At 39.1% G+C, this 13869-nt stretch overlaps 1 long non-coding RNA gene and 1 pseudogene across 2 annotated transcripts; one reads left to right on the top strand and one right to left on the bottom strand.

Moving 5' to 3' along the window:
- Nucleotides 1-3128: 3128 nt before the first annotated feature.
- On the bottom strand, nucleotides 3129-11580 carry LOC137735301 (coronatine-insensitive protein 1-like; annotated as a pseudogene). The gene is made up of 4 exons (XR_015964110.1): nucleotides 11108-11580; nucleotides 9995-10329; nucleotides 4325-4493; nucleotides 3129-4041 (listed from the first exon to the last, which is right to left on the bottom strand). The product of XR_015964110.1 is annotated as a coronatine-insensitive protein 1-like (transcript).
- On the top strand, nucleotides 4041-11296 carry LOC148695951 (uncharacterized). Its single transcript, XR_015964111.1, has 2 exons — nucleotides 4041-4467; nucleotides 10002-11296. It is a non-coding gene; the product is annotated as an uncharacterized LOC148695951 (long non-coding RNA).
- Nucleotides 11581-13869: the final 2289 nt, after the last annotated feature.

The following is a 13869-nucleotide window of genomic DNA, read 5'->3' on the forward strand; positions in this document are numbered from 1 at the left end:
TCTTCCAATGCCTAACTAGCAACTCGTGTGTTAGTGGGAAATGAAAAACACATCAAATCTGGTTTTGGATGAAGTCTTCATGTAAGGATGACAGTGGGAATTTGTAAGCGGATGAATGTGAAATAGGGAGTGTCTTGTTAAATGGGTAATCCACTCAAATTCGAATTAATCATTTGATTAATGTATTTGTGTCAGAAACCCTAAACGGGAACAGAAAAATTAGTAAACAATTAACATAATCTGATTAGGGTTTGAGGGTTATCTAGATTGCCAACCTCAGCACGGACCCCAACCAGCATGGCCTTTACATTCACCCACTCCAATTCTTTATGAAAAGGATTAATATAATATAATATAATATAATATATATATATATATATATATATTATACACACACACACACACTTTTTGTATGAATGCAGGTGTTCATAAAATTTCCTTTTTGAACGCCACTTACAATATCAAAAATTTGCTTTCTTGTATTACTATTTTATTATTTAAATAGTCACGTAGTGACAGAAGATTGACACGTATTATTGAAATCAAACAGATGTGAGGGAACATAAATCCTAACCTCGGTTACAACCATCAACTAAAAGAGCGTTTTGAATTAATCGGGCCACATCTCACAAAGAAGAAGGACTCTTCTTGTAGTGCAATTAATATATGCTATTCACACTTCTTTTTATTTTTCGGGTTTCTACACACTCTTATTAATTTGTATCCGTTAATCTTCTTTAATTCATTCAATCTGAGATCCGAATTTAAGAAGTATATATAAGAAATAAAACTAGAGATGGATAGCACCGACCTTATTAGGTCTGTTTGGGTTTAGGTGATCAACTTTTTGATTTATTTTTCAACTTGGAATATTTTATATTATGTGTATTTGTTAGACTTGGAAAATAATATATGGCTAGGAATACAAGAAACGTCTTGTCAAGCTTCAACAGCACTTAACAATCCTATCAGTCCCGCATTGGCCATGAAATTAGAGTTGCATGATAGCACCACTAAGATAATATTCTTCCCTATCAAAAAATAAGAAGATAATAATCTTCAATAATTGCGATATAATTGTCCAGCGAGACGGAATTAAGTGACGACTTTTCAGCTCGAGGGGACAAAGTCAGAGTCGAAGTTAGTTTCTGGAGCAAAAGATTAATTGAGCCTTGAAATAATAGCTTCTGTAATAATCTGAAAGCGCTCTTAGTTCATCCAAAAGCACAGCACTGCAAGAACAACGGAACAAGAAGAACGAAAGGTTATGGATACAGGACGGTTCAAAACTCAAATTTCTAACCACGAACACTTAACAAATGGAGGCACAATATGAAACAAAGCCATAGGCCGGAGGGGGGCTAATTACACTTCCAACGCCGAAAACTACAGCAACTTATATCTACATTCTGTAAAACTGAAAAACAGAGACCTACGTAACGAAACAACAGACAGACCATTCGATTATTCATCACCCCTCTTTACCCTAAAATCCGAACAAAGGGCGGTACCTTTATCCTCCGAACAAGGTACATCCAGCCCACTTGATCCCACTTCCTGTATACTAAAACTGTCGCGACTGCTAGAATTATCTAAAACACTTGCCATATTCTATATCCCAAGCAGTGAAATTAACCAGACCCATGGCTGCGATCCTGTTTGCAATCACATCAACGTCCCTGGTTCCACTGTAGAGACCCCGGCTCCCAGCAACAATCACGTTTCGGTTCTCATGTGCATTTGATAGCATAGCAGGCAATACATCTATCAGCTGTGGGCTATTCTGGGTCGAACCACTGATTAGAAGTCGTCGCAGTGTCTCTCTGGCACCTTTCTCCAGAATATAGAATCAGTCTCAGGAATGTTCGTAAGTTTTGAGTGCAGGGAAGATATTGCATTTGAAATAGCGGGACCAGCGCTGACGAAGTATCCTTGACCCGACGAGCATATATCGATGACTGGAATGTGAACAATTTGGTCGCACATCAAGGGTGTGAAAGTTGGGATATGCTGAGAAGTTGGCCTTGGTAGCCTAACCAGTGGGTCTGGGAGAAATGCAGGGAAATCAGGCAAGGGGGAATCAGCCAAATTAAGAGATGGTTTTGTTGACAACATGCTCGAGGGCACATTGGGCGGTAATAAAACGAAAGTGGTGGAAGCAAAGCTGATTCCGTCGATGACTACGATTACCTTGTACTATTGCTAGTTTTTTAAGTGATTTCAATCCTATTTGCGCATGTAGTACTAAACCCTAGACATTTTAGTCCTCCCATGACGAAAAATTGTCACACAATATTTCTTCTTTTTCGGCTACAAATTTACACACAATATCATGTTGGAAAAATGATATGCAACATAAAAGTCGAAAGTTGCCCTACCTAACTCCCACAAATGGCCAACTTATTTGGTTGAAATATATTGTCGACGAGAGAAACGAATGAGTCGTTGTCCTCCTCATCAAGTTAGGGATTTAGAAATCAACATGACTATGTAACAAGTCGTCCTCCTCCTCCTCATCATTACCATAGCAAATTCCAGTAAATGAACCCCAAAATTAACTTCTTCAAGAAACTAGGAGATGCCATTAAGATTTATAATGTCGATTGTAAGAAGACGCAAAATAGGGTTACAGGTTATCCGAATCAGTACTCTTCTTCCTTTTTACGCTTTCGTATGTAGACGAAGACGGTGGATACTTTGTTGTAAGAAATGAAACAAGGGTGTGCATAAAAAAAAAATTAAAATAAAAAAAGAAGAAAGTACACGAAAATCATTTTTCCTTTATTTTTCTACGGGAACCATCATAAAAGGTACAACTGCTTAAGTTATTGTTTCTAACTTCACCATTTTATTTCACTTAATGATGAAGTAAGGCCGTGAACCTATCTAAGTATGACATTTTATCACGAAACCCTCCGTGTAATTTGGAGAGACCTACCACTTTTTTTATTTATTTTAGAAACGATAGATTTGTTAAATTAGGAAGTTAGCAGAGTTTGACCCACGCGTGACGCAAGAGTAACACTCATCTTCATCGTTGTGTTATAAGACCGCTTGCGGATAGAGCTATCACTTATTATACTCCTTTTATGAGAAATTAATTCCTAATAATTTTTTTTAGAGGCTGCTTTCATGTGCGGCGGGCTGTGCTGTCTTGTTCAATGGACAACCCACTCAAATTCTGATTAATCATTTGACTAATGTAATTGTGTCAGAAACCCTAAACGGGAGCACAAGAACTAGTAAACAATTAAGATAATCTGATTAGGGTATGAGGGAAATCTGTTCTCGGTCCAGCAAGTGAGTAGTATGCAAGTATATGGGCTGGATGCTCGACCGCTAATGCCTCCCCCTGCTGATCAGGAACATCAACTCTTCTGGGAGGAAACAACTCGATATTCCAAAACGGGCAAGCCATTGCCAAAAGGTCGCGACCAGTAGCAGATGCTGTGGTACCCCTGCACCCACAAATACCTAAGGGAAGTCAGTTGCATTACTGCATCAGCGAGTGCACGCTCGCTGAAGCAGCAAACCCTCATTTCCAATTTTTGCAGGCTGGGGCAAACCTTTGAGAATTCCAAAAGCCCTGCATCAGATTCCCCAACATTACCCAGAACCATCCGTCTCACATTCTGACTGTACTGGCTAATGTAACTCAGTCCGAGGTCAGTCAACCCCCCAGGACGGAGATACAGAGCAAACCTTCGAAGCTGCTGGCATCCCCTCAAAAGCGCTCGAACCCCATTGTCAAGTGGCAAATCTGTTATCGTCTCTTCTTGGTCAAGCCAGAAAAGGCGAAAACCACAGAGATTTTTGGAGTGAGTCCCAATGTATTCCAGAGATGCATTGGTGATGTCCGATACATAAACAGCCAGGTATTCGAGCTCTAGGCATCCCTGTGCCAGGCAGACCCTGTTGGGAAACAAGGCAGTCTTCATCCTCCGTGTCTTCATCTGCATCCCGCTTAATTCGGAGCCTCCTTAGTCTCTTGCAACTCCGAGCAAGAACTTCTAGTCCTCTATCTCCAATAACATTCCTTGTCTGCGCATAATAGAAACAATTTTAAGTTCATCTGTAAGTTTCAAATACGATTCCTACTTCAAAGCAAAAGCATTCAAGACACTCCTGATGATGTATGGATGTGAAATAAATCTTCCAAATAATAGAAAATTTACAAGCAAATGCATAAATTCCTCACCGTTTCCCACCTATACTAAAAATTCACACAGAAAACTTATTGTACATAGACACAGTCGCACATGCGCATATGCGTACACACGAAAGGGCAAATCAAAAAGCAGACAAAATGGTTTTGTAATCCTACCTCCAGAATTTCCCGGTTGGGGCACCTTTGGATTAATGTGCAATGGTCCTCGTGTCCAGATAAGCATGAAGGAGATCGAACTTCTTGAGAAGGGTTGCAAATGGGAACACTATTGGTATGTCATCCTTTCCCATGTACGTTATGTTGAATAAGTGGCCAAGTGGCCATACTTTAGAATTAACAAACAAAAAGGGGAAACATCTTTCCTTGTTTTGGGGAAGAAAATATGGGTTGCTTTTTCTTTTGTCTACCACCCGTGAGTTTTGGCTCTTTCATAATGAAGGGTTTGGTTGCTTTTCCATTCGGTTGTGTGGAAACAAGAGAGAAGATAGAGTTGCAGAGAGTTTTGCAGAGAGTTTTGCAGAGTTCTTTTTGCAGAAAGCAAGGGAGTCTTGCATAGAGCCCAAAAAGAAGAACAAGTTGCTGCTTCAATTGGTTAGTAATCATCCACCAAAGTAGTTGTTGTTGTAATAGCTTTGAGCTATATGTATAGAGAAGAAATTATTCATTATATTTCTTTCTCTATTTGTTTCTTTGGTGTGTGAGAGCTATTGGGTGTAGTGGGCTTTTGGGTTGTGAGATTGCCAACACTTTGTAAACTCCCATTTGGTTGATAGTGGATTATTGGGTGAGCTCCTACTGCTCCGAGGACGTACTCCAGTTACACTGACTGTGGAGGAACCTCGTTAAAATCTTGGCGTTATTTTCTATATTGTTCTTGTATTTCACTTGATATATTTTATGTGGGTTAGCTTGATTTGGTTCCGCGTGGTTTGGTGCTATCCTAGCACAACAATTGGTATCAGAGCACTGGTTGCTCTTGGGTACTGTCTAATTGCCAAAAATGTCAGACGAGCAAGATGAGAATCCTTTTGGAAGCAGCTCTGGATTTGCAAGAACTACGGTGCAAAATGCAAAGTTCGAAGTTGAAAAGTTTGATGGCACAAACAACTTTGGGATGTGGCAATGTGAGGTCAAAGATGTGTTGGCTCAACAAGATCTACTTGCCGCTTTGGGAGAGAAGCCGGAAGCTATGTCGAAGCCGGAATGGGAGAAATTAAATTTGTGGGCTTGCTCTTCAATTCGGTTGTGCCTTGCAAAAACTCAGAAGTATTTTGTGATGCGGGAGACATTGGCAAGTGTGTTGTGGCAAAAATTGGAAGACAAGTATATGACGAAGAGTGCATAGAACTGGCTACACTTGAAGAAAAAGCTCTACCGCTTCCAATACAAAGAAGGTACAAAAATGATTAGACACCTTGATGCTTTTAATAAGTTGATTGCCGACTTGTTAAATTTAGATGAGGATATTAAGGATGAAGATAAGGCCTTAATATTGTTGAATTCTTTGCCGGACTCTTATGAGCATTTTGTTACCACTATTATGCATGGTAAAGAAACTGTGAAATTTTAAGATGTGTCAAATGCCTTGATGAATTATGAAATGAGGCATAGAGATAAAAATCATGATAGTACCTCTGAAGCTTTATTTGTTAGAGGTAGATCATCGGAGAGAAGATCATCTTCTAGCAGAAAAAAATCACAGTCTCGACCTAGAGGAAACTCTAAAGGTAGAAAACCTTTGGAAATGGATGAATGTGCCTTTTGTCGTAATAAGGGCCATTGGAAGAAAGATTGTCCAAAATTGAAGACCAAAGGTAAAGAAAGTTCTGAAGCTAATGTTGCTGAAGTTGAAACAGATTTTCCTGATTTTGCTTTATCCACCTCCTCATCATTTGATTTTGCTACTAAGTGGGTGTTGGATACGGGTTGTACTCATCATATGACTCCTCACAAGGATTGGTTTTCAAGCTTGAAAGAGTTTGATGGCGGTGTTGTGTTCATGGGAGATGACAATCCTTGCACAACAAAAGGGATTGGTACAGTTCGTTTGAAGTTGCATGATGGCATGGTTAAAAAGTTGACAGGTGTTCGGTATGTACCGAATTTGAAGAAAAATCTTATTTCTTTGGGAACTTTGGAAGCCAAGGGCTTCAGGTTTCATTCAGATGGGCAGACATTTAAGGTGACTTATGATGCACTTGTTGTGATGAAAGCTCCTCGATGTGGCCATTTGTATTTATTGCAAGGAAGCACTGTGACAGGTGAAGCATCTGTAGTCTCAGAAAATATGGGCACATCCGATTCTGATACTACTAGATTGTGGCATATGAGATTAGGCCATGCCGGTGAGAAAGCTCTACAAGGGCTTGTGAAACAAGGTCTTCTAAAAGGTGCCACGACTTGTAAGCTTGATTTCTGTGAGCATTGTGTCTTGGGGAAGCAAACTAGAGTGAAGTTTGGTACTGCTGTACATCAGACGAATGGCATTCTTGATTATGTGCATTCGGATGTTTGGGGTCCTACAAAGACTCCCTCTTTGAGTGGTAGACATTGGTTCGTGACCTTTGTTGATGATTATTCAAGAAGGTCTTGGGTCTACACTATGAAGCACAAAAGTGAGGTGTTGAGCATTTTCTTGGGTTGGAAGAAAATGGTTGAGAACCAGACTGGGAGAAAGATTAAGATTTTGAGATCGGATAATGGTGGTGAATACACATCCGACCCTTTCTTTAAAGTTTGCAAAGAGGAAGGGATTGTGAGACATTTTAGTGTCCGGGGAACTCCACAACAAAATGGAGTTGCAGAAAGATTGAATCGAACCTTGCTTAAGAAGGTTAGATGCATGTTGTCTCAGTCGGGTTTGAGCAAGTCGTTTTGGGCAGAGGCAGTTACTTATGCATGTCACATCATCAACCGATTACCCTCAGTTGCTGTTCAGGGTAAGACGCCAATGGAGGTATGGTTTGGAAAACCCTCTTCTGATTATGACTATATTCGTATTTTTGGTTCACCTGCTTATTTTCATGTAACTGAAAATAAACTTGATCCTAGAGCCAAAAAGGCTATCTTTCTTGGTTTTAGTATTGGTGTCAAAGGTTACAGGTTGTGGTGCCCAGAGATGAAAAAACTTGTAATCAGCAGAGATGTGACATTTGATGAAGAAAATATGTTTAGAGACTCTGAGAAGAATGTGAAAGATGTCCAACAGGTGGAGCTTGAGAAAGTTGCCTCTAGTACTTCAAATCCTATTTCCGCTGATGTCGAAGCCACTACAAGTGAAGAAGTGGAAGACCATGAGGATGTTGAAGAAGTTGAACTTGAAGATTCTATTCAAGTTGAAGAGCAAGTTTCACCTCAAGAGTCTATTGCTAAGAACAGAGGAAAGAGAAAAATTACCAAGCCAACTCGGTATAGTGACTATGTTGCTTTTGCTCTTCCTATTATCACTGATGAGATTCCATCCAATTTTGAGGAAGCCATTGAGAGTGAGGAAAATGAGAAGTGGTGCAATGCCATGGGTGACGAGATGAATTCTCTCATGAAAAACAAGACTTGGGAGTTAGCTAAATTGCCTAAGGGTAAGAAAGCTATTGGTTGCAAATGGGTGTATGCCAAGAAGGAAGATGCTGATGAGAAAAGCAATGTCAGATTCAAAGCAAGATTAGTTGCTAAAGGGTATGCACAAAAGGAGGGCATTGACTACAATGAAATCTTTTCTCCAGTTGTGAAGCACTCCTCAATTCGCATTATGTTAGCTCTTGTTGCACAATATGATCTTGAACTTGTGCAACTTGATGTGAAGACGGCTTTCCTACATGGTGATTTGAATGAAGAGATTTATATTTGTCAACCGGATGGGTATGAAGTGAAAGGGAAAGAAAATTTGTTTTGCAAGTTGAAGAAATCACTTTATGGCTTGAAGCAATCTCCAAGACAATGGTATTTGAGGTTTGATAAATTTATGAGAGGCCAAAATTATTCTAGAAGTCAATATGATCATTGTGTGTACTTCAAGAAGTTGCAAGATGGGTCTTTCATTTATTTGTTGATATATGTTGATGATATGTTGATTGCCTCAAAGAATGTTGAAGAGATTGAGAAATTGAAGAAGCAAATGAAAAATGAGTTCGAGATGAAGGATCTTGGTGAAGCAAAGAAGATCCTTGGCATGGAGATCACTAGAGACAGAGAGAAAAGTTTGGTATGCTTGAATCAAAGACACTACCTTGAGAAGTTGATTCAGAAGTTTGGAGTTCATGACTCAACCAAACCGGTTAGTACCCCTTTGGCTCCTCATTTTAAATTGAGTTCTCTACAATATCCTAAAACTGATAAGGAGAAGCTGCAAATGAAAAATATACCATATGCAAATTTGGTTGGTAGTTTGATGTATGCAATGGTATGCTCTAGACCGGATATTGCTCATGCAGTTGGCATGGTGAGTCGATATATGCATAATCCTGGTAAAGAGCATTGGAATGCAGCTAAGTGGATATTGAGGTATCTCCATGGTACTCGAGATGTTGGTTTATGCTTTGAGAGGGATGACTCTGGTATTGGTCATTTTGCTATTGGTTATGTTGATTCAGATTATGCAGGTGATCTGGATGGAAGGAAGTCTACTACAGGCTATGTATTTACTATGGCTAAAGGGCCAGTTTGTTGGAGGTCCATTTTGCAGTCGTCTGTTGCCTTGTCTACTACAGAGGCTGAATAGATGGCAGTTGCTGAAGCTATAAAGGAGGCCATTTGGATACATGGACTGATTAGAGATTTGGGGGTTGATCAGAAGCAAGTGGACGTACATTGTGATAGTCAGAGTGCCATTTATTTGGCTAAGTATCAAGTTCATCATGCGAGGACCAAACACATAGATGTGCGTTATCACTTTGTTCGTGAAGTTGTTGGTGAAGGATAAATCATTCTCCAGAAGATTCCAACTAAAGACAACCCAGCTGATATGTTGACTAAGGTTGTTGGTGTAGCCAAGTTTGTTCATTGCTTGAACTTGGCTTACATTTTGCCTATATAAAGAAGGCGTTGAGCAGTAGGAGTTTTGGAGCATTTGGCTCGGCATGAGTTGTTCTCTTGCTAGTGATTGGGAGTGATGTTGTGTGTTAATTGTGTTGTTTGGCTTATCATGGCGTTTTTCAGAACTTGGCCAAGGTGGAGATTGTTGAATAAGTGGCCAAGTGGCCATACTTTAGAATTAACAAACAAAAAGGGGAAACATCTTTCCTTGTTTTGGGGAAGAAAATATGGGTTGCTTTTTCTTTTGTCTACCACCCGTGAGTTTTGGCTCTTTCATAATGAAGGGTTTGGTTGCTTTTCCATTCGGTTGTGTGGAAACAAGAGAGAAGATAGAGTTGCAGAGAGTTTTGCAGAGAGTTTTGCAGAGCTCTTTTTGCAGAAAGCAAGGGAGTCTTGCAGAGAGCCCAAAAAGAAGAACAAGTTGCTGCTTCAATTGGTTAGTAATCATCCACCAAAGTAGTTGTTGTTGTAATAACTTTGAGCTATATGTATAGAGAAGAAATTATTCATTATATTTCTTTCTCTATTTGTTTCTTTGGTGTGTGAGAGCTATTGGGTGTAGTGGGCTTTTGGGTTGTGAGATTGCCAACACTTTGTAAACTCTCATTTGGTTGATAGTGGATTATTGGGTGAGCTCCTACTGCTCCGAGGACGTACTCCAGTTACACTGACTGTGGAGGAACCTCGTTAAAATCTTGGTGTTATTTTCTATATTGTTCTTGTATTTCACTTGATATATTTTCTGTGGGTTAGCTTGATTTGGTTCCGCGTGGTTTGGTGCTATCCTAGCACAACACGTTAGACCCAGACGGTAAAGTTTTTGGGGTAAAGTTACAACAGAGTAACTCTCGGATTGCTCATTGAAGAAACCCCCTGAAAATTCTTCCAAGACAGCTGCATGACGGAAGAAGCCAAGTAGTTCCAAGATTTCGAGATCACTAATTTTCACAGAGGTTAAGGAGCAGCAGTTTTTGGCTATGAGTTCAAGGTCTTCGAATTGGACTTTGGTAAGATCCGTCATATAAAAATTCAGAGTTTCCAGAACAGTGTTGTTCTCAGCAAGCTCGTGTAGCCAGTTGCCATCATACTCAACTATAAAGCTCTCTTCCAAAAACAAGGTCCTCAAATTCCTATAAAAGCATATAATTATAAATAAAAACAACATCAATAATGTATCTCCAGATGACAGTTACAGGAAAAATAGTTAGTTGAGAATGATTGCAAAAGCTGCATTAACATGTCTACAAGAACAAGGATTCATGTGGATGAGTGCATTAACACGAATGCCTTCCAAGAAAGTTCCAAAATGCAGCATGCAAATTTCTCTTCCTTGTCCATAACCATGATAGAAATATTTTGGTACTACAGGTGGAAGAAACAGGGGAGTCGAGGAGGACCCCAAATGTGAAACCTCGAGAGTAAAAGACCATCACTCCCAAGGTTTCAGTTAAGTTGGGGTCAGTCTTAAACGACAAGCGACATATATGGGCTCCTGCAGAAGCATTTCTTTTGCAACTTCAAAAGTTTGGGGATCACAAAAGTGCTAAGAACTGCCTGAAACTAAGCTTTCGCCGAGCAAATTACAACCGAAGCAACATGCTGAATTGTGTGAGACATAATGAAAGAACGAACGACCCATAAGCAATCCCTGCAACTAAAGTTTTTAATCAGCGATGTAATCCATACTGCTGCAGTCAGGCTATAAAAGTCCCTCGTCCAAACACAGCATTATTCCGATTAATTCGATACTCGAAAGAAAAAGAGTAATAAAACTATGCAGCATGAAAGATTATAACTTTGTCCCTCAATTTTTACAAAATAATGAATGCATCCAACGTTTCTGATTGAACCCGCAACAAAATTCACCGCAAGTAAGAAACTTTCACATAAAGTTGTGAACTTTACTACCTGCAGGAGCGGCCGATGTGCCAAAGCCCATTGGTGGTAAACCCTGAGCACTTGTCGAGATTAGGCACCTGGAGCACGTGCCCACGTGACTGAGCCAGGAGCTGAAGGTCCAAATCCCTAACAATCATCCGACGAAAGTGCACACACTTCAAGTGGTGGAAGGAGTTGGCGATCTCCGTCACCCACGGCGTTACAAACCCTCCCTAGCTCTCCGGAATCAGATTAAACATCGCCGCGCTCGGCCTCCCCTACAGCTTCAGCGACTCCAGGTGCTGAAACCGCTGCCGTAGCCGATCAGGGCTCGTGGTGTAGCAGAGCGCGATGGTCACGTGCTTCCGCGTGATCCTGCCGAGCTCGTACCACCGCTTGCACACCAATGACACGGCGTCCCGGTCCTTCGGGTCGTGGAGATATGGCACCACGCAGTCCATCACGACGTCGGAAATCCTACACCGCCCGTTTCGATCCTCCATCGCTAAAAAGAGACGTCGCCGATGAAAATACTCACTGAAAAAACTCAACTGCTTTTTATAACCAAAAAAAGAATCAAAACGACAACGCAGCACCACCGTTTACAAAATCAGAATCTCAGAGACGCTGCAACATGTCAAGAAACGAGCAGGGACATGAGGGAAGAGAGAGGAGCTAGAAAGCACGATCTACAAAGGGAGGTTGTAAATACAAAAGAAGGTTGTTGAAAATGGGTATTGCCATTTACAGATTTTTTTTTTTTTTTCTTTTAATGAACCTTTCAACCTAAAAATGTTCAAATTGTGAAAAAGTTAGATTTCATCACTTATGAACGGTTCGTTGGATTAGATTCTCTTATCTCAATCTCATCCGTTGAAAGAAACAAACTCCCACTTCGTCCTTTGAAATAATTTGATTTGTTCAAATTGTGATAAAGTTAGATTTCATCACTTATGAACGGTTCGTTGGATTAGATTCTCTTATCTCAATCTCATCCGTTGAAAGAAACAAACTCTCACTTCGTCCTTTGAAATAATTTGATTTTCACGTACAACACAACAATTTACCTAGCACCAATTGGTAAATTAGTATCATACAATTTTGAAGAAAAAAAAATTATTTGAAAATTTCACCCACCAATGCCCATGAACATTAAATCAATTGAAATTTTAATTCTTATGAAATTTAAAAAAATTATTAATTAGCCAAATTGCAAGAATATGTAAGAAGAAAGAATTAAAAAATAAAAATAAAGGAGAGTATAAGTGTATTCGCAAATAGAGGGAGAGTGATGGAATTTTGCTCATATGGGTTACTACTTTTTTTGTTGGACCCACTGTTTTTTTGGGTTAGATGTAGCCCAATTTTATGCTACTCAAGAAAGGAAATTGCTAGCCCCAGTGGTGAATCTAACTCCATTTTCCGGCTCATTGGACATGAAATTTCTCACTAAGACTTGAAATGTAATAGCCTCACAAGCCCCCATTGGAGATGCTCTAAAGAAGATCAGCAGCAAAAAGTAAACAAGAGTGTAGGAAAGAGATAAATAAGTGGGAGAACAACAATATCCTAAATTATTAGCAAATTAGTTTGTTTTTCGTATTTAATTTTATTAATCCAATGTCATCTTCTCATTACTCCGACTCGTGATTAAAACTTAAAACTTTGATTATGATCACGGGACTCTATTGTATCCATGAATGCATGTTTGAATCAATTGATTCCCTAAGTCATGGAACTTGACAATTTTAAAAAAGCTTTCTAGCCAAAATGGTAAAGATTGATTTAACTATGCTTCACTTTGGTCAATGAGATTTGAAATCGATAAAAGTGGTTTCTGAGTTTATTCATCGACAATCATTTGGTCATTTCGTAAAAAATCTCCATTAAATAAGAAACAAAAAAGACAAAAATACTCTCAATTTAATAAACAATTGGCTAAAATGATTTAACAAAATCGAGAGTATTTTTGCTATTTTATCTTTATTTAACGAAGATTTTTTTCCAAAATGACAAATCTATCGATTTTAAATCTCAATGACTAAAGCGAGTAGTTTCTCAAAAACTATTTTAACTAAAAATAGATAAACTAGTTTTGCCTTTCAAAATGTGCTTTAGCTTTAAGCAAGGTTTGGCTTAAGGTTTGTTGTTGCTTTCATAACTTACCTGCTTACAACATCAAATGAATTACGTACCCATGAAAAGAGAATATGCACAATATATATATATATATATATATGTGTGTGTGTGTGTGTGTGTGTGTGTGTGTGTGTATGTATGTATGTATATTTTTTGCATGAATGCCGGCGCTGATGAAAATTTCCCTTTGGAACGCCACTTACACTATTACAAACTTGCATTCTTGTATTACTATTTCATTACTTAGATTCACGTAATTATGTGCTTGTGACATTCAAGAATGTATTTCTTTGCACCGTATAATGCATCATTATTCTATTAAAAGATGCATTGCTGTAAAGTCATATTACATTTTTAACTTAATATTTACGTCTTCTTAGCATTACCCTATGCAAAAACTCTTAATCCCGAGTGATTTTTTTTTCATCTTTAAAAACTCCCGTCCTTGGTTACAACCATCAATCCATCAACTAAGAGAGCGCGTTTTGAATTAAATCAGGCTCACAGCTCAAGAAATCAGATAATATTGTTCAATAGTTTGCGATACAATTGTCCCCTAAGACGGAATCAGGAAATTAAGTGACGACTATATACCTCGAAGAGGCAAAGCCAGACTCGAAATCAGTTTCTGGAGCAAACGAACCATTGAGCCT

Source organism: Pyrus communis, chromosome 7 (assembly GCF_041283825.1).
Source record: "Pyrus communis isolate YQ-2024b chromosome 7, ASM4128382v1, whole genome shotgun sequence".
Classification (NCBI taxonomy): Eukaryota; Viridiplantae; Streptophyta; class Magnoliopsida; order Rosales; family Rosaceae; genus Pyrus; species Pyrus communis.